At 34.3% G+C, this 19,397-nt stretch overlaps 1 protein-coding gene across 1 annotated transcript in view; it reads right to left on the bottom strand.

The window, feature by feature from the left end:
* The window catches only part of MYO16 (myosin XVI), a 746,727-nt gene that overhangs the window by 268,777 nt on the left and 458,553 nt on the right, over window positions 1–19,397 (bottom strand). The window lies entirely within an intron of this gene.

Here is a 19,397-nt window from a genome sequence, read left to right as displayed (position 1 = left end):
CTAGATAGAATCTGAAAGAAAAAGACTGGTCAATGCAAGTAGCAACCTAGAATTCAGGAAGTCATGCTGATCAAAAGAATGGCACCAATGCTTAGAACACAGAAGTGAAACATGCCAAGATAGGGTTGGATTTCTTCAATAATCATTCACAAATAGTACACATCTAATATGAACAAATAACTCTGCTAGGTGTTAGAGGTACAAATATGAAAAAATTACATACGTCCAGCTCTCAAGGACCCTTTATTTTTCATTAGAAGGTTTCTCTTGCCCTTTTAAAGTCATCTGCTTTGAATAGGACCTGGTGACTGCCTGTGAGCTATCCCAAGAACAAAGGTGCATTCCATATATTCTCTGAGCCTAAAATGGGGCATAGATAGGAAAGCTAGAAAAAGAGTATTGTTATCCCTTACATATCATGGGGGCAAGGGGCAGAATATGAAAAATTTGCATAATATTTTGGCCCTTCTTCACTTAAAAGAAATCTGAATTTTTTTTTTTACTTTTATAGTGCATTTACAGTACCTTATTATAAAATTTGGGTTAAGTATTGGGTTATAGGCTATATTTAAGTCAATGTTAAATAAAAATATCATATAAAAAGAAATTAAAATATGAAGTACTATAGTAATTTTATGTTGACTTGTGATATACTGAAACTATGATGGAGAAAGTTGTGATACAGAAGAGATAACTGTACTTTGCATATCTATCTATCTATCTGACTCATCATCAAATCTAAGTTCCTCCCTCTCTTTCCTACAGGCTTATTATTCCTTTCTGAGACACAAATTCAGTTGGCTAGATGAGGAATTGCCTTTTGAACAATGGTGTCCATTGTCAGGGAATTCCTCTTCAAGAACAAGCTGAGTGAGTTCAATACCTGAATTCTGATATGAAGCTAAGAGTCTAGATCCAAGACTCCATTCATTCTCACTCATTCAGCTCTATCTTTTAGTATAATCTTTGTTGTGTAGTAGCTGAGCATATAGTTGTAGAATCAGAGACATGCATGCACAAATATACACACACATACACAAAGCTGCCAGAATTCATATACATACTACATCAGACCACACTGCACCATAATGTTCCCAGTCACCTTTCCCAGGGAATCAGCCTTCAGATGTACGAAAACAAAGAGAAATGAGTAATATGCAGAAAGCCTAGACCATTGGAATCATGTCCTAATATGGTTATTACAATCTCTATCTGGTTTCTGCCCCAATACACTCCCCAAACAGCTATCTCTGTCATCTGGTTGAAGGACTACATGAATGGTATTCTATTTCCTTAAAGTTGCTCCCTGCTAAATCAGTATCTCAACTGTACTTCTTCTGTGGCAGTTAGATGGTATAGTTCATAGAGTGCTGGACCTAGACTCAGGGAGACCTGTGTTCAAATATGGCTTCAGACACTTACTAGTGATGTCACCATAAGCAAGTCACTTAATCTCTCTAAGACTCAATTTTCTCATCTGTAAAATGGGAATAATAATAGTACCTACTTTGCATGGTTGTTGTCAGAATCAAAAGAGATAATGATTGCAAAGCACTTAATATATTCTGTTATATAGCTATTATTCTTTGGTAATTCCTCAGTTTTTTGTTGGAGTGTTAAACTCCCATGTTTATTTCTAGGGAGTGATCTTCCAGTCTTTTAGCCATTTGACAAACATTTGTAAAGCGCCTACTATGTGTCAGGCACTGAGACAAGTATTGGGGATATAAAGAAAGGCAAAAAAGATAGCCCTTGATGTAGAGGAGCTCACATTCTAGTGAGGGAGACAACATGCAAACAACTCTGTAGTTAGAAATGATAAGATATATAAATACAAGAGATATACAGAGTAAGTGGAAGGTAATTTAAGGGGGAAGGCACTTGGTGAATATTGGAGCCAGGGAGGGTGAAGACTGGGAAAAGCCTCCTGGACAAGTTCACATTTGAGCTAAATCATAAAGAATGCCAGGGAAGCCAGCAGGCAGAAATGAGAAGTGGGACTGTGCAAAGCATATTGAAAAAAAAAAAAGCACATTGAAAAGTCACCATTGGGAGGTGGAGCTTAGTATGTGGAGGAGGAACAAAAGAGGAAGGTGAATTTTAAAGTATAAGGAGGACAGTAAAATGTTACATCTGGAAAGAGAAAAAGGTATCAGGTTGTGAGATGCTTTAAATCCAGAGGATATTAGTATGATAATATATGATATATATGATAATAATATGATCTGGGAGATCATAAGAGCCACTGGAATTTATTAATTGGGGAGAGGAAAACATATTCAGACCTGAACTTCAGGAAAACCATTTTGGCAATGAGTGGAAAGCTTATTTGTATTTACTGAGGCTGGGGGGGCGGATTTTTCTACAATCTTGAAAAGTTTATAATTGTGGTTAAGTTTTCCTAAGGGATTCTGATACGGGTTGCTTTCCTAAGGTTTTTGTATCAGCTTTGTAGACTGTTTGGTCTTGTTCAAAAAAATGGATGAGCTTGGAGCAAGTTTCACTTCAGCTATTGAAAATCAAAACCATAGAAGGGATTCTTAAGAGGAAAGAAGCTATATTATAACTGAAGGGGCTAAATGAAGGGTTTTCAAAATGTAAATAAGATAATTACAATGGAGGATAGGAGTCTAACCCAATCATCTTGATAATAATCCTTAAAGCATGGGATTAATGTGATTATTAAAAGTATCCCCAGGACTTACTTATTTTATTGGGGATTGGCCTATGAAACTGCAGCATTTTTGAGCATGAGCAGCATGTTTGATGAGACAATTTTGTAAGGATTGTTTCCTGTCTATTTCCTGAGTGATAGAAAAATGAACCTCTGATTGGCTCCTGGGTGGAACTGATCTGACATACAAAAGATTCCCACAAAGGCAAATTGCTCTTGTATATCCTGATGTTGAACCAAGGAAGGAATAAGGCAAGCCTTTTGATAGGAAAAGAAAAACAAAAAACAAAACTGAAGCCAGTACATCTGAGTTGATATGTGCACATAGCACTGGTATTGCTTCTATAAATGTTGTTTCTATTCTTTTTGCTCTCAAGTGAAATTATATTAGAGATGAAATGAATTAGAATGTGACCTTGTAAGCTTCAAACAGTCAGTAAAGCAAAGGAGGGGTTCAATAGGTAGAGTTCCTGATGGAGTTTCTAAGCAGCCAAACATCAGTGAGCATTGCATACATAGGAGCATATCTAAGACAGCCCTAGAGTAATAGCTGTCTATTATCTATTCTGTATTCACAAGTTTTCTTAGAGCAATGAATGTCATGTAGCAAGTGATTTGAGTTTGAACGCACTCTCCCCAGGGAGTAAGGTGGTAAAAAGGAAAGTAGATTCCTTGATTTACTTGGATTTGCTTGCATTTTGTTTCTTGTTACTCCTTTTAAGAAAATATATGGGGATGCTAATCACTAGGGATTGATATTTGGCAGGACACATTAGCATGGGGGTCCATAGTGACATCATTAGAAAGAAACCTTTTACCATTCTGAGATGCCTTTAGAACCCTGTGGAGAAATTGTAGTTAGCATTTCTGAGGGGGATCCTACTCATCAATATAAGTGAGGATTGGGATCAAGACCCATAGGGTCCATAAAAGCCTAAACTAAGATATTGTCCTTGCATCAAATTAAGAATTATGATTTCTCCCTTAGTTAGAGAATGACTAAATGAGTCAGGAGAACTTTCCAAAATTGAATTGCAAATGCAATTTAGAGTCATACTTTAGGAGGATGTCCTTGGAAAACTGTAATTGGAACATTTTAAGACACCTGGACAGTTATGATCTCTTGGCTGGGTCCATCTCAGTATGGAGAGGGACATTTCTGACAAATTGGATGGTGTTATTGTTGACTATCCAACATAGGGAAATTAATCATGCAGCCATAAAGAGTCTTACCATCACCTCTGGGGAACAGGTTATGGTTGTAACAGTGCCTAGAGTTGCTGATAAAGGTTTTAGTCTGGGCCCACTTTTATAGGAGGCCATACAGCTTTTTACATTCTTCTAGATTGATTGATGACTAATACCGGAGGGGTGGAGTCAAGATTGAAGATGGGGGCAGCTAGGTAGCATAGTGGATAAAGTATCGGCCCTGGATTCAGGAGGACCTGAGTTCAAATCCAGTCTCAGACAGGTGAAAAAGATCGAAGATGCAGAGAACCTCTTAGCAGACTAACTGCGACTGAGTCCTGCTAGCAGGCTACAGAAATTCAATCACTCACAGGCCAACAGACCCAAACTGGGTTAGTAATTTATAGAGTACAGATCAGGAGGACAGTGAACAGATCTCTATCTGAATCAAAATACTTTGGAAGTAACAAAATTTTATAGGTCACAAGAATGAGTTGTGAAAACAGCAGAATCTCATAAAGGACAGAAGCTCAAGTCAGACATATCCCCTACATATGAGTAAAACCCAACATTAACCTAAAGTCCAAAATCAAGAAGTGGGCCATAAAAATGGGCAGGTGAAAACTAATGACTCAACAGACATTGTTGTTTGTCCTTCATTCTCAAGGAGGACCATGACATGGGGGTGATGTCATGACAAATTGGATTTAAGTGAGGGAGGGCTGTGCAAGGTCATCAACCTTACTCTCCCCTCCAGAACCATCTGGGTCTAGTGGCAAGATATATATTAGGACAACTAGAGATGGCCCTGGATGTTTAAGGCAATGGGGGTTATGACTTGTCAAGAATCATGCAGCTAGTAAGTGTCTGAAGTGAGATTTGACTCAGATCCTTTTCACTGTTGCTATATTCATTGCATCAAAAAGCTGCCCCTTACAAGACATTAAGCAAGAAGTAAATAGTAAAAAGACTGAAAAAATAGAAAAAATTAATCAGAAATATCTCATAGAAAAAATAACTGACCAGGAAAGTAGATTAAGGAAATAGAATTTAAGAATCACTGAATTACCTGAAAAAATCACTGGACTGACTACCTGTTTCCACTGGATAACAACAAAAAGCCTAGGTATCATATACAAATAAATTATAAAGGAAAACCATTCAGATATCTTAGATCCAGAGAATAAAAACTGAAAGACTCCACCAATGAATTCATGAAAGAAATCCCCATACAAAACCTCTGAGGAATATTATAGTCAAAATCCAGAGCTTCCAGGTCAAGGAGAAAATGCTGAAAGCAATCAGAAAGAAACTATTTGAATACCGTGGAGCCATAGTTAGTATCACACAAGATTTAGCAGCTATCACCAAAGAGGAGTGAAAGGCTTAGAATATGATGCTTCTGAAAGAAAATGAGCTAGAACTAGAAGCAGAAAAATTGAATATAATTAATCTTACAGGGGAACGGTGGACATATAATGTAATAGAGAGAAAAAAAAGCAGAACTAAATAGAAAATTTTGACATTCAAAACAAAACTCAGGAGAAGCATAAAAAGGTAAACAATGAGTGAGAAATCATAAGGGGCTAAACAACATTAAACTTTAAATCCCTATGTAGGAAGGTAATATAGCCTTTTAGAATTTTATCATCACTAGTGTTGTTAGATGGAATTTACTTAGACAAAGGGCATGGGTGTGATTCTATTATGTACAGATAATCTCAAAAGAAGAATGAAAGGGTGTGGAATGAGGGATACACTGGGAGAGGAGGAGGGGGAAAGGAGAGAAATTATCTCACATAAAGGGTACATACCAGACAAATTTAAACAAAGGAAAGGGGAGTCATGAGGGTGGAACAGACAACAATTGAACTTTATTCTCTTCCGAGGGGTGGGGGGGGGAATGTACATACACACTCATTTGGGTATAGAAATCTATTTAAAGCAATATGGAAATAGAAGAGAAAGAGGTTAAAAGAAAGGGTGGTATGAATAAAAGGGAGGCAAAATTAAGGAAGGTAGTAGCCAGAAGCAAGGCACTTTTGAGGAAGGGATAGAATAAAAAAGTGAAGAATAAGTATAATAGAATAGGATGGAAGGATATACATAATTAACAATGTGAATGGGATGAATTCACCCATAAAACAGAAATGGATAGCAAAATGGTTTAAAAACTAGAAACTGATAATATGTTGTTTATAAGAAATGCACTTGAAAGAAACACACGCAAAAGTAAAATAAGAGAATTGCTTATACTTCAGTTAAATTTAACAAAAAATGGCAGGTGTAACTAACAATCATAATCTCAGAAAAAGGAAGAAAAAATTAAAACTAATTAAAGAGATAATCAGGAAAACTATATTTTACCAAATGGTAGAATAGACAATGAAATAATATCAATAGTGAAAATACATGAACCAAATGGAAAAGTTAAATGAATTACAGGAGGAAACAAACAGCAAAACTATAATAGTAGACAACCTCAATTACTCCTTTTAGACTTAGATAAATCTAACCAAAAAAAAAAAAAAGAAGAAAGAAGTTAAGTAGGGTAATAGAATTTTAGAAAAGTTAGATATGATAGACCTCTGGAGATTATTGAATGGTAATATAGAGGAATATACCTATTTCTCATCACCTTCACAAAAACTGACCATGGATTAGGGCATGAAAATCTCCATCAAATGCAGAAAACCAGAAATATTAAACTTTGAGGCAAAGATGGAAAAATAATTACAATCTAAATAATCTAATCCTATAGAATGAGTGAGTCAAAGAACACATGTATAAACAATAATTTCATTAAAAATAATGACTAAAATGTGATGCCATACCAAAAGTTTTAAAAATGCAGGCAAACTAGTAATTAAGGGAAAACTTACATCTCTAAATACTTACAATGAAATTGAGAGAGAACAAAAGAACTAAATGATCATGCAACTATTGTAAAAAAAAAAACCTTAGAAAAGTGACAAATTAAAAACCTCCAACTAAATGCCCAAATAGAAAATTAAAACCTGGAAACCAGAAGTGAAATTTAATGAAATTAAAAGTTATAAAAATCAAACATAAGTCTAGGAGTGAATTTAAAAAAATAAAATAGATGAACCATTAAATAATTTTATTTAGAAAGAAGAAAACCAAAAAGAAATTGAATAAGCCATAAGTGAGCCCTTAAAAAAAAAAAAGAGGACCAGATGGATTTCCAAATAAGCTCTACTTTTAAAGAACATTTAAATTCAGTACTACATAAATGGTTTGTTTGTTTTGGGGGGGGAAGGTAAAAAATAAAATGTACCAAATTCCTTCCATGACCCAAATATGGTCTTGATACCTAAACCAGGGAGAGCCAGAACAGAGAAACAAAACTATAGGCCAATTTCTCTAATGAATATTGATGCAAAAATCTTAACCAAAGTACTACCAAGGAGATTACAACAATATATAACAAAGATCATACACTATGACAAGGCTGAATTTGTGCCAGGAATGTAGGACTGGTTCAGTATTGGGAAATAGATAAGCATAATTGATCATATCAATACCAAAAAAATAACAAAAATCATATATTTTTTTCAATGAATTCAGAATATGCTTTGGATAAAATATAGCACCCATTCCTTTTTTACAAATACTAGGAATCATAGGACTAAATGAAGGCTTTCTTTTTTTTATTTTTAATTTTCTGTTTACAGGGCAATGAGGGTTAAGTGACTTGCCCAGGGTCACACAGCTAGGAAGTGTCAAGTGTCTGAGGTCAGATTTGAACTCAGGTCCTCCTGAATCCAGGGCTGGTGCTTTATCCACTGCACCACCTAGCTGCCACCAGCCTTTCTTAAAATAACAAGTAATAGCTATCTAAAACCAAGAGCAGGCATTATCTGTAATGGAGCTAAACTTGAAATCTCTGTAGTAAGATCAAGAGTGAAGCAAGATTGTCCATTGTAACCATGATTATCCAGTATTGTATTTTAAATGGTAGCTATGGTAATAAGACAGAAAAAAAGAACATTGAAGGAAGAAGCACAGGTGAAGAAGAAATAAACTATACATTTTTTGTAGATGATATATTACTTAGAAAATCCTAGAGAGTTAACCTCCTAAAAATAGTTGAAACATTGAACTACTTCAGGAAAGTTGTAGGATATAAAATAAACCAACACAAATCAGAAACTCTATACATTACCAACAAAACCCAGCAACAAGGGAAAGAGAAATTGTGTTTTAAAATAACTACTGATAATATATAAAAACATTTATAAGTTTCCTAGCCAAGATGACTAAACCTGGAATTTACCAGTTATAGTAACCTATAAAGAGCTCAGTCACTGGGTGTGGTAGCATCACAAAAGAGCTATAACAGTTGGAAACTTGATATCACAGCTGCAATGAGTGACATAATGAAAATTAGGACACTTCTATAATGATTTTTTTAATATAGTTTGCCTAACCCAGCTCTTTCAACATCTTTTTTCCCCTTTCAATGTCATTTTTACTTCCCCATTAAGGCACTGTGAAATTAGAATTCAAATATGCTGATCTTATTGTTAAGGATTGAGAAAAGTTTCCTATAGTAGTATTTAAAAGCCTTTCCATTGGTTTTCTTTTTAATTTCCCACCTTTGTTTTTCATTCTTAAATAGTCTTGAGTTGATCTAACTTATTTGGGATTTTCTGCAAACTTTCTATAAATTTGAATTTTCCCCTACCACTTATTATTTAATGAGATGATACTACTCACAATACCTCACCATCCTAGTCTATTTGTTTTCAAGCTCTTTTATATTATAAATTGATATTTCCCTTGACAGATTCCAAAATTCTCTTCTTCTTTCTGAAATTAACTCCAATTCATCTTGTTTATATCTTGGTTAAAAATAGTTGGTTGCAGGTCAATTCCCCTATTAGACCGTGAGGTCCCTGAGATGAAGGACTCTTGGTTTATTTGTTTGTTTTTGCCTCTGTAGCTCTAGACTTAGCTTAGTGCTTGGAATTTAGTGGATGGTTATACTTACTTATTAACTTGATTTACTTTATACAGTTGCCTGAGAAATGACTCCCATATTGGCAATCAATCCATTTGTGTGGAAGATATAATCAAGTTGTGTGTGTTTGTGTGATCCTTCTTATACTGTCCTTCTTCTGGAAGAAAATATCCACATGATATAGGAATGAAATTTGTATGCAATCTATAAATGTTAGCCTCTTTCATTTCTTATAACTTATTCAAGTTTCCCAACATCTTTTTTTTTTTGGCCTTTTTTCATTATGTCCATCTTTTCACTGAAGTCTTGAGTATTAATTGATTTAATGGGGAGAGCTTTATGAAGTTCTTTGTGGAATTACTCTACCTCCTCATTTGACTGCAACTGCTGTTATTGAATAAATTATAATCCCACACTCCACAAATGCCCATCATGAGCAGTGCAGCACAAAGTTAACCCCATCCCAAAATGTTTCATGTTTTTGTAGGCACAGTTATACCAACCTTATCAACTTTTGTTTTTGCTCCTCCGTGGAAGACCAACCTATAGAATATCATTCCATTTAGGTGGAAGTTATTTTTGTATTCTGGTTTTATTTATAGCAAGAATTTCAAGATGTGATTCAGTTTTTCCATCACTATGCCCACTCACTACTCATTAAACAAACATTTCCTGTTTAGAGACTAAAGAGTTAAATTATTGTTTATTATGGTCTAAATAAGCTTCTTAGAATGTCTGACCATTTTTTTTTCTTGATATTCTGCCATCATCACTACAAAAAAGGGTCTGTACTTAGGGCCATTTATTTATTTTACTTTGTTCTGTGGGTTGCTATAGCCTAAGAATTTATCACCAAGTAGCCAGTCAACTGGTAATAAACTTCTCTTGACTTAGCTCAGAAAGTCCTCAAAAAGTAGAAACATTCTGTTACTAGGACTGCATTAAAATGTCTCTCTAGCATTATAGAGCTTCTACTGGTTTAGCAAAACCTTTCAAAACCTAGGTTCACCTCTATGCTATAATAATTTGGAGAAGTATAAGAGATAAGCATCTTTAAGGTGGGCCATTAGTCAGATCATATACATATATATACATATATATACATATATACATATACATATATATATATATATTAACTATATATATATATATAGTTAATAGGGGCAGCTAGGTGGCACCAGCCCTGGAGTCAGGAGTACCTGAGTTCAAATCTGGCCTCAGACACTTAACACTTACTAGCTGTGTGACCCTGGGCAAGTCACTTAACCCCAATTGCCTCACCAAAAAAAAAAATGTTAATAGCACTGCTATTTCTATATTAATTCATGAATTAATCTTCCAAAATGTATTTGGATTTGAAAGTAAAACTGCAGGAGATAAAGCAATATGATGATGATGATGATAGCTGACATTAATGCAGTACTTTAATGTCTGCAAAGCACTTGCACAAATTTTCTCATATTCATATTATTACTGTGAAGTAGACAATATGATTAGGCAGCTAGATAGTGCAATAGATAGAGCACCAGGCCCAGAGTCAGGAAGAGCTGAATTCAAATCTGGCTTCAGAAACTTACTAACTGTAGACCCTGGATAAGTCATTTAACCCTGTTTGCCTCAGTTTCCTCAACTTTAAAATGACCTGGAGAAGGAAATGGCAAATCATTCTAGTATCTTTGCCAAGAAAATCCCCAAAGACATCATAGAGTCAGACATGACTGAAATGAATGAATACAATAACAATATGAGCATTATTATCACCTTCAATTTACCAGTAAGACTCAGAGAAATTAAATGACATGCTTTTTTATACACATTTAGTAATACTCAGAATTAGGATTCAGACTTAGTTCTAAGTTCAACATCAGCATTTTTTCCCACTATGCCAAAAAGAAGAGAACTGGAAGTTGGAGCCATGAACTCTAGAAATAAGGACAGAGATAGAAAGGGGCTACAATGAATATCAGAAAAATAAGAAAATTACATAACATCATGAGTTGTTTCAAAAATATAGATCAAATGCCTATTTCTCTTCTATTAATATAACAAGTAAGGAACAGGAGAGACCCACTAACTATCACAGGGTGATTAGAGCTTAGGGATAGGGTGTTAAAATGATGTGATGATTTTCCCTCAATTAGGTGAACATCTCTACTTTCCAATCCACCATGATTCTTCAATTGAGGGTAGAATAGGAAGAAACAATACAGCTCAGATGTCTTTCACATCTACTCCAATAAAGCCTGACAAAGAGTACCAAACTAAGTTGTGATTGGGAATCCAAGGAGACACAGGACTATATTTCTAGCCCAAGATCACAAATTCAACTCCAAACAAAATAACTTGTATAAGGACTAAAGCAAGAGGTAGGAATGTCATTTAGATGTAACAGGATAATAGATTTAAACTGATAGACATGGGAATATGTCTTTATAAATAACAATGACAAAGACTATACAGTGGAGCAATAATAAGTGTTCAGTTCTGCTTTTCTGAACCTGTAGATCCTCTTAGCTCTAAAACAGGAATTGGAGCCAGCAACTCTCTACTAAAGCACAAACTAGGGAAATTCTGTAGTTGTGTTACCTAGGCCAAAACAAGTGTCATGGGCCTGAAATATCAATCAGCCTAGAAGGGCTGTGGTCAGGCTTAGTGCCAGCTGAAATTTTTCAACTTGATGGTGACTTGACCTATGTCTGAAGACCTTGAAAAACACAATATTCAATACTTGGAAAATTTGGCAAAAATAATACCCCATACAATCCAGGTCAGGACCCAAAAGACCCTAATATCTCCTCCAGGAATATAAAGAAACCAGCTCTACCATAGTAAGAATTCAATAAATAAGACTGAAAGAATGATTAAACAACCAAAGAGACACTTATTGTGTGGATAGTATGGAATCAGGGATTCCACAATAAGGGAATGGCTGCAAAACATAAACAAAAGAAATCTTTAAGGGAAACCACACCCTGGCCACAAGGTCACCTAGAATTGTTGGGAGAAGTAAATTACTGATTTTACAAGCTAAAAATGACTTTTAAAAAGATAGTTCTAAATGAAAAAATTGGAAAGGAATATTCTGGATGAAACATTTGAAAGAAGAATTAACAGCATAGCAGAAGCACAAGATTTTACTCAAGTTAGGTAGTGACTTAAAATGAGGAAAGACCAAATATAAAACAATTCCAAAATATTAAAACAAGTTTAAATGTCTCAAAGAATAGCAGAAAATGTAGGGTATCTCACTCTAAAAAGTGACTTGGAAAAATGATCATGGAAAAATGACTAAAGAATCAATGGACCATTAAAAATATTAGCTTATTATCATATTTCAAGAAATCATGAAAGAGATCTTCCCAAATCCATTAGGGAGATAAATTGAAAATGCAAAGATTTCTGACCAATAGGCAGAGAGAAAGAGCTCAAGAACTGACGATTTATATCAGAATCACATGAGATTTGGCAGCTAGCATTACATAGAGTTTTTAATATAATATTCTGAAAGAAAGAAGATATAGGCTTAAAACCAAGAATAAATTACCAAAAAACTGAATATAATACTACAATGGGACAAGGAGATTAGAATGGAACCTTAATGAAATGTATTTTTAAAAAATATTGATGAAAATACCAAAGCTCAGTAGAAACCTTGAAATATAAATATATGATTTGAAGAAAACCACACATAACACCATAAAATAGTGTAAGAAATGGGTAGTTGTCTCCTCTCAATCTGGATGTAACAGTCAGTCATACTACCCCTAACCTGTTTGTAGGACAAAGGTCTCAGATCCCCTCCTCCCCCTCAGTTTAGCAAGGTCACATGGTTCAAGGAGCCCTGGTCTCAATAAGGTCCGCTCAAGAGTTGTGTCCATATAAGGAAGTATAAGGTCCGCTCCTGAGTCATGCCCATACAAGGAAGAGGGGTTGGAATACTGCGTACCGATTAGCTAGTTTTTGCACGTAGATTGAAACCCCACCAGTGATGAAAAAGGGGAGGGTCCATTCATGTTAGGGACTAGGGTATAAAACAGGGCCTGCGAGTCCCCTTTCTGGGCACCCACTAGCTGCACACTAGGGTGCCTCCTTCTCATGAGAAGAAAATAAAGCCTTTGTCACTTTGCTGCTGAGTTCTTGAGAATTATTGAGAAGAGGATGGATTTTTCCCTCACAAATTCTAAGTACAAGTGATCAGTTTAGAGAGGACATCACAAAGGAAATGGAATACAAAAGGAATACAACAGAGAAGAAGGGAGTAGGAAATACATGGGAACTTAATATCTCACATAATCAGGATGCATGACTAGAACACTACACAAACACGGATGAAAGGATAAGGGGAGCAGGCATCATTTAAACTTTATTTTACTAGCACCGAATGCATTCATTATTTAAATATAAAAGTTCACATCTGAAGTAAATTAGAAGATCAAGTAAGATTTACAATTAAAGAGAAGCATTCGTGACAAAAAAAAATAGAGATCACTGAAAATGAAATGAGCAATTTTGATTGCATGATACTCTTAAAATTCATATGAAATTAGAAAGAATTTAATTAATTGAGGAAAAATCTTTGCATAAGGTTTCTGTTATAAAGGTTTCATTTCATGTATAAACAATTGATTTAAATTTATAAGAATATGAGCCACCCCCAATTGATAAACAGTGAAAGAATATAAATAACAACTTTCATAGGAAGAAACTGAAACTATGAATAGCTATATGAAAAATGTTCCACATCATTAATGATTAGAGAAAAATAAGTTATAGTAACTCTTAGCTTCCATCTCACACCCATAAGATTGGTGAGGATAAAAAAAAGGAAAATCACAAATGTTATAGGGTACATGTGAAAATAGGCACATTGATGCAGTAAGTGGACCCATGAATTTTTCAGTCATTTTAGAAATAATTTTGAATCTCTGCCCCATAATATACTAAATTGTGCATAATCTTTTTTTTACAGTGAAAATACAACTAGGCCTATCCTCAAAGAGATCAAAGAAAGAGTAAAAGAACTCATTAGTACAGAAATATTTATATTTTCCAAAGAACTACAAAACTATTAACAATTGGGAAATAGCTCATTAAATTATGGTAAGAGAATTTAATAGAATTTATTCAATTTAGTAATAAATGAGAAAACTGGAGACACTTTTATGAACTGATGTAGAATGAAGAACCATGAGAACAACTTATGTAATAAAAACAACATTGTAAAGAGAAATAACTTTCAAAGATGTAAGAACTCTAATCTATGCTATGACCAAACATTGATTTCAGGGAACCATGCCATGTACTTCCTGACAGAAGAAATGATGGATTCAGTGTGCTTAGTAAGCCATACAATTTTGGATGTGGACAGTGGGGTAATTTGTTTCATTTGACTATGCATATTTGTTTCAAGGATTTTTTTCTTTTCTTCTTAGGAAGGAGTGAAAATAAAATTTTAATAAATATTGAAGATTAATTTAAAAGAAGAAACAAAGTCAGTTATTTACTATAAATTTCTGCAAATTAAACACTACTTAACTATTGATCTCTATTGTAACATAAATGATACGTTAAAAGGGTATGGTGGGGCAGCTAGGTGGCTCAGTGGATAAAGCACCGGCTCTGGATTCAGGAGTTCCTGAGTTCAAATCCGGCCTCAGACACTTGACACTTACTAGCTGTGTGACCCTGGGCAAGTCACTTAACCCCCATTGCCCCACCAAAAAAAAAAAAAAAGGGTATGGTACCTACAATATGTGAGGCACCATGCTAAATACTTTTTTACAAATATTGTTGCATTTGATCCTTTCAACAATCCTGAGAGGTTTTTGAGGAAACTGGTACAAACAGAGGTTAAATAACTGCTCAGCATCATAACAATAGTAAATGTCTAAGGTTGGATTTGAACTCAGATATTTCTGACTCTAGTTCCAGTGTTATATCCTTTGCACCTTTAGCAGTCTTACTATCACTATTACTGACACTAGGAGTATTGTTAGGAGCATTTACCTTTCTTCATAAGCTTCTGTAATTCCCCTAAGTCCCTTGCATGATACCTATGATTCTTGGTGTTTAGTTCACTTGATTCTCGTTTTGTCTGGGTTTGTATACTGGTCAATAGAGTCAATCCACAGTATCACAATGCTATAGCTGATGCATTTTTTGTTATGAAATGAAATATTTCATTTAAAAAAATCTTCAAGTTTATGGGTAAATATTCAATAAATTAGGAGTTAGTACTGTATTTTATCAATTATTCAAATTTAACATTCTCTAAAAGAAATTTGTTAAAATTTGGCCTACTCATAAAATGAATTTATATTTATCTATCTTCTAAAATACTTTAAAATTTGCTATTAGTAAAGTATTTGAAGTACATGAGTTAAAGGCTGTGGAGCAGGAGGGAAACAGGGTAGAGAGTAATTGAGTGATTAATAAAATGTCTAACAGTTTTTTCACTCCAAATGGAATATTCAATTACGTTAGACAAAACAACATGAATATTTTCTCCCTAATATGGTCCGTAGTCTGTGATTAGCTGATGGTTAAGGATTGTTGACAATTGTGGCAAATTTGTAGCTCGCCTTTATAAAGAAATCATGGCAATGGAAATACAGTGCTTAACTTAAGCACCCAGGCATTAATATAAAAAACTCTTGGATTCTTATGTCAACTCCAGAAGTTACTCAGATCTTAGGAAAATTGGATCATGGACTGCAACGTTTTCAGTATCTAGATGAATTCATGCACAAAAATGTTTTCTTGCCCTTGAAATTGCTTTAGTCACTTTCATGTAGATTACAGCCAAAAGACACTTTTAATCATTTTTACTCAGTGGCTACAGAAAGGCATATCCTTCATGATGTCAAACATCTGGATGAAAATGGAAAAATTCAATCAATCATTTAATGTTTCATCTATGTGATGTCAAACATCTGGATATTTAGAAGCATCTAAATGATTGAATTCTTCCGTTTTATGCAGATGTTTGGTATTATATATAACTCAAACTATGATAGTTCATATGTAATAAATATTATATTAAGGAAGCATATGGTTCTGTCTACTAGTGAAAATAAGAATGCCTTTCAACACACAGGAAAAAAAAACCTGTACATAATGATTGTCTGTTAAATGAAGAAAATAAGAATTTGGTATTTATAAATGAAAAACAATGGAAATTTTTCATAGCACTGTCAATTATACAACAGTTACATGACTGGTAAATATAAAATTACTTTATACCTATGTTTTTAAGCAAAAAGTTAAATATTATAATCAGTTATTTACATTTAATTAATCTTTTAATCTACTGAACATTTCAGTATTTTTAAAGGGTAAATTATGCTTTATAATTCTAAACCTATATCTAAAGATATTCTTGACTATAGTCAATATATGTGTATATACACATATACATATTTGTCCACATACACACATATATGATTAGAATATATAAACCAACTGATGACTGTTTAGCCAGTGGCTGAAAAAAAGTATATAAATCATGTGATGCTTAAGTAATATCTATGAATTTTATGAATATTTTATAAAGACATATATCATTTAACTTAACTTTTTTTCCATTCAATAAAATTGACAAGCTGTTTGAATTCTCTAATCAAACATCAAACTCAGTACCTTCTCACCCTCAGGCTTTAAAAATATTTTAGTGTTTTGGCATTGATAAATAGGAAAAAAAGATAAAAATGAAGACATGAATCTGATTATCACCAATTACAAGAGAAGTTTAGCTAATGAAAAATAGTTGCCACAATGAGGGGGTCTAAAAGGTCAAAATAACCAAGATAGCTAGAATGTATATACTTAATCTCCTTGTAAAGTGGAAAGATAGCAGCCAAGGGCAATAATGCTTTAAAGTATAAATCATTAAAGGGGTGGGGGTGATGAGAGAAAAATTACTGTCGAAATCCACTAACAAAAGAGTTAAATGTATCCTTTCCACATAGTGACTTTCCCCGTTGTTGTTGTGTTTTTTTTTTTTTGATATCCTATGGCTTGCCATAAGAAATTTGTTTCATTTAAAAAATATATTCATATTTATTTTATTTTAAATTTCTTTTTCACACAAATTTTTTACTTAACATGGACTTACAAATAGCCTATACCAAATACTTAATCCAAATTTTATAATCAGGTACTATAAATACCCCATAAAAGAAAAAGAAAAAAATTAGACTTTTCTAGTGTGAAGAGAGGGCCAAAATTTTTACATTCATTTTCCAGATCTCAGGGGTACTGTGCCCCCAGCCCCTATGATATGGAAGGTATAACTATAGTTAAGGACTAAAGGAAACTTAATCAAACCAAGAGCATTCATAAATAAAAGTTCACATTTTTAGTACTTTAACTTTTGTTAAGGGCTAAAATTCTAGCTAAACTATCTAAAACTTCTAATGAGTGGTTGCCAATAAATTATAAGCTTTAGCAAGAGTTAGACTTTTAAGCATTTATTAAGGAGAACAAGAATTTTGTAAAAAGAGAGAGAAAGGCCTAGATTCCTATCTATTAAAAGGAGACCACATTTCTAGCTCCCTTCTCCACCAGTGTCCTCAGGAAAAAGCCCTGGTCTTGCCCTCAAAGACCTTCACTTCATGGCGGAACTTTCCTATAGTAAGTCTCCAGTAGGTGGCGTCATTCCAATAATTACACTTTTACAAGTTCTTTCTTATAAAAGCCTTATGAATGAGTAACTGGAAAAGTAGGAGGGGACTGGGATATAAGGAACATTGAACACTCAAAAGAAGCATGTATGGAAATGTATGAAAATGATCATAAGTTATTCTTTGATAGTGATTCTAGATAGAGCAACACAATTCTACTGTGCTAGGTTTTTTGTTTGTTTGTTTGTTTTTTCAGGGCAGTGAGGGTTAAGTGACTTGCCCAGAGTCGCACAGCTAGTGTCAAGTGTCTGAGGCTGGATTTGAACTCAGGTCCTCCTGAATCCAAGGCCAGTGCTTTATCCACTGTGCCACCTAGCTGCCCCCTACTATGCTGGTTTTTAAAAAAATAATAATAATTGTAAAACAAATGCCACCCAAGTTCTGAGTGTCAAGAGCTTCTAATCACATTCGTATACTCTAATGTAACTTCTCAATATGTTTTTCTCCTACAGTAGGGAAGTTGATATTCAAGAACTCAAGTTAAAAGTTAAATGTCATTTAAAAATCTACAATGCTGGAGCCACTATGGGATTGATTTCATGAGTTAAGATAGATTTAGAGGTATGGAGACCATAAGATCCTGCTAAATAATCAAATTCATATAGGCTTTAAGTCCTTTCATTAAAACAATACTTGAGTGGGGCAGCTAGGTGGTGCAGTGGATAAAGCACTGGCCCTGGATTCAGAAGTACCTGAGTCCAAATCTGGCCTCAGACACTTGACATTTACTAGCTGTGTGACCCTGGGCAAGTCACTTAATCCCCATTGCCCTGGAAAAACAAACAAAACAAAAATAAAATAATACTTGAAGGTAGACAAGCAATACTATTCTCATTTTATGTTTGAGGAAGCTGAAGCTCTCCCAAGTGAAATGACTTGCCCAGGCTCACATAGCTATTAAGTGTGAGAGGTAGGAATCAAATGCTAGTAATTTCACTCCTAATCCAGAACACTTTGTACTAAGTCATGCTCCTTCAAAACTAAGTGGTTGTTGTTTTTTTTTTTAATTTTGAGAAAGCATTTTGCTCAAGAGAGAAAAACTACAACCTTAAAAGGACCCTTCAATGAAAGTGTCACTGAGTTGTGCATTAAAATAAATTTTTATCAAGGTCATAACATTTATATCTTGGGTTATAGCAAAGTTTAAAAAGACCTTGTTCTTGGCTTCATGTAGTTCATATTTAAGTTTCAAAATATAATAAATATTTAAATAAATATAACGCAAAATAATGCACATTAAGTGCACTCATGTGGTTCAAAGCAAAGTTTGCTATTTGGTCCAGGAGAAAAGGCTAAGGGTGAGTGGGAGGGAAAGCTTCATGAACAACATATGAATTGGTCTTTAATGGAGAAGCAAGGATTCAGCAGATGAGAAGGCAAGAGATTCAAGGCACAGAGTATAGCTTAATCTAAGATACAGAGACAAGAATACCAGGTTATATATGCATTGGGGACAGGGAGCCATCTGATTTGACTGACATTTCAATACATAAAAGATGGTAATATTAGACAAGGCTATAAAGGTAGGAGGGTAATGTATTGGGAAGAGCCTTCAATGTGACAAAAGAGTTTCAATTTTAATTGATAAACAATATGAGACAATTAAGATTTTGCAGCAGGGGGAAAATATGACCAGTTCTATGTGTAAAGATTAGTTTGTGAGCCGACTAATCCAGAATGGATTGGAGAAAAGAGAATGAAGAAAAGACTTGTTAAAAGCCTTCTATAATAACCAATTAGTTTGATAATGATTCTTCCTACTGAGCTGGTGGCAATTGGAAAAGAAAGGATTGGAGAGATGCTAGAGATACAATATAGGTCAAATCAATCAGACTTGGCAACCAATTAGAAATGAGAGGTCAAGGATGTC

Source organism: Dromiciops gliroides, chromosome 3 (assembly GCF_019393635.1).
Source record: "Dromiciops gliroides isolate mDroGli1 chromosome 3, mDroGli1.pri, whole genome shotgun sequence".
NCBI lineage: Eukaryota > Metazoa > Chordata > Mammalia > Microbiotheria > Microbiotheriidae > Dromiciops > Dromiciops gliroides.
This window is presented reverse-complemented; position numbering and strand designations above follow the sequence as displayed.